This window comes from Elephantulus edwardii, unplaced genomic scaffold (assembly GCF_000299155.1).
Source record: "Elephantulus edwardii isolate Elephantulus edwardi_28Jun2011 unplaced genomic scaffold, EleEdw1.0 scaffold00022, whole genome shotgun sequence".
NCBI classification, from domain to species: domain Eukaryota; kingdom Metazoa; phylum Chordata; class Mammalia; order Macroscelidea; family Macroscelididae; genus Elephantulus; species Elephantulus edwardii.
In genome coordinates this window covers 16,289,941-16,292,823 of record NW_006399772.1, presented here as the reverse complement: position 1 = coordinate 16,292,823, position 2,883 = coordinate 16,289,941, and the positions used below count along the sequence as shown (strand labels likewise).

The 2,883-nt window shown below is 39.9% G+C and overlaps 1 pseudogene; it reads left to right on the top strand.

The window, feature by feature from the left end:
* On the top strand, positions 1-519 carry LOC102874127 (annotated as a pseudogene).
* Positions 520-2,883: the final 2,364 nt, after the last annotated feature.

The following is a 2,883-nucleotide window of genomic DNA, read 5'->3' as shown; positions in this document are numbered from 1 at the left end:
ATGTGTCCATCAACTATCCATAAAACAAATTTGCCTTCCACTGGAGGCCTACACGCCGCCATATCTCTAGTCATCCCAGAGAAGTTCCAGCACATTTTGCGAGTACTCAACACTAACATCGATGGGCGGCGGAAAATAGCCTTTGCCATCACTGCCATTAAGGGTGTAGGGCGAAGATATGCTCATGTGGTGTTGAGGAAAGCAGACATGGACCTCACCAAGAGAGCAGGAGAGCTTACTGAAGAGGAGGTGGAGCGTGTGATCACCATTATGCAGAATCCACGCCAGTACAAGATTCCAGACTGGTTCTTGAACAGACAAAAAGATGTGAAGGATGGGAAATACAGTCAGGTTCTGGCCAATGGTCTGGACAACAAGCTCCGTGAAGACCTGGAGCGACTGAAGAAGATCCGTGCCCACAGAGGGCTGCGTCACTTTTGGGGCCTTCGAGTTCGAGGCCAGCACACCAAGACCACTGGCCGTCGGGGCCGTACTGTGGGTGTGTCCAAGAAGAAATAAGTCTGTAGGCCTCATCCGTTAATAAATAGTTTATATACCTTAAAAAAAAAACCAACCAAATTTGCCTTTGTCTCCTGGTTCTGTTTCCTAAAAGGTACTTTAGGAAGCCTCTGGCTGATCAAGAAGCTCTCAGCAAACCACTCTCAAGTCATTGTTTAAAAGAAGTAAAGCAACAATTTTAAATGTTGTGTCCTTTCCTTTATATGCTTAAAGTCATGTGCAGATGTGTTCTTCCTCTTTCCAAATTCTATCTCTTCTACTTCAATCCACCCACTTCCCACCTCCAGTTTTATTCCCCTAAAAAGTATACTGTTTCTTCAACAACACTGCTTCACATCACTGTGAACCACAGGAAATTACTTCTCTAAAGTGAAGTTGTTCACTTCACAGGATTCACTATTTGCTTTTTTCCAGATTTTCTTTCTTTCTTTTTTTTTTTACTTTTGACCACAATTGTTTTATATGGAATAAAGTGTTCTAACTCAACTCTTTTTTACTTACTCTACTAAACTCCAATATGCCTCAAATTTAACAAAGTCAAAGTTATCTACTTTGCTAATTTGGGATTAGAACACAACTTCTTTGAGCAAAAGTCATGTTGTTGTTATTATGTGGCATCTAGTTGCCTGCAACTTAGATAGATAGATAGATAGATAGATAGATAGATAGATAGATAACAGATATATATATAACAGAGATATATATAACAGATATATATGTATATAACAGATATGTATGTAACATATATATATATATATAGAGAGAGAGAGAGAGAGAGAGATAAAGATATTTGGCCTGAAAAAGCAACATATAACATGACGGTTTTTTATGACACAGTCTGTGACATTGAAGACAGCCCGTGGGAAGTGGTGATCGCTGCATTGTCAGCTCCACGTTTTACAGCCACACGCTGGCTGAGCTAATAAGGGAGTCATTTAGAGGCTCTTTCTGCTTTAATAATGACTCAGTGTCCTGGGAAACTTCACTCTCTGTGTGACCGAGCCCTGGAGTAGCTCATAATTTGATGGTCACTATGACAACTCTGAACCTTCCGGAGACACCGTGGACCTGTACAAAGGTTACATATCAGATCTGATTATGAGGGAGGTGTTAAGGTTGGTGGCAGGAAAGCCATGTCACCACCTCACCAATAAATCTCACTGAAATTGGAAGTAAAATTATCAACTTCCAACGAAATCTTCCTTTGCTTGAGACTAACCCAACCTATAAAAGGCACTTTATTATTTACTTGTATTCCACTTTGATTTGAGATCACAGCATATCTTCTTTGAAAAAATATTTTCATTTTATAAAAGTAAAAAGTGATCGATTTTTATTAGTCAACATTGGTTGACACTTTCAAGAAGAAAATGTAAAAGAAATATTCACTTAGATATGAATAACACTCAAAACCAAAAGCACCCAGTTGGCATTTAAACCCTCTCAGAGGAAGTTATTAAGTGATAAAAATAACCACCACCTTTTATCATTTATCTTATTAATGATGAAATGATAAGAGGTAACAGGACAGAACACTTCTGAAATGCATTACTTGGTAACCAGGCAATATTTGCATGTGTGTGCAACAACCTGTCAGGTAACCTTTTAAGTGCATCACCCTAAGAAGAGGGTAGGATTTTACTACATGTTCAATACTTGTTAAATGTTCCATTTCTTAAAGCATTCTGTTTAATATACATGCATGCAAATCTGAGGTCCCCAAACCAACCTCCAATGGTCTGTGAATGAAGTCTCTGACATTATACACAAAAGTCTTATGTAGCTGAAAGTCCAAGTTACTCAATTTTCTTCCATATTGTATTTCATCTCTACGTAATAACCTGGTTTTTGTCTTTGTTGTTATGTACCATCAAGTCACCTGTGACTCGTAACAACTTTATGTACAACAGCTCTGAACCCTGCTCTATCCTGAGCCATCCTTGATTGTCTCTGATACACCTACCCCCGTTACCCCAGTCACTGAGTCAATCCATCTCATCAAGGGTCTTAGTGTCTTGTGCTGTCCCTCCACCCTCCCAAGCATGATGTCACTCTCCAAGGACTGGGCCCTCCTTGCAACATGCTCAAAGTATGTCAGATGGAGCTTCAGAATCCAAGACTCCAAGAAGTAGCCTGGTTTTCCCCTCTCCAGGATGAACCTGTTTGTTCTCTTAGCAGTCCATGCTATATTCAACACTCTTTTCCAGCACTACAGCTCAATGGCATCAATTCTCCTTCTATCATCCTTAGTTACTGTCCAGCTTTCTGATGCACAGCATATAATTGTGAAGACCATGGTCTGGATCAGGCACACTTTAATCTCCAGACTGACATAGTTGGTCTTCAGTACTCTGGATGGAAATG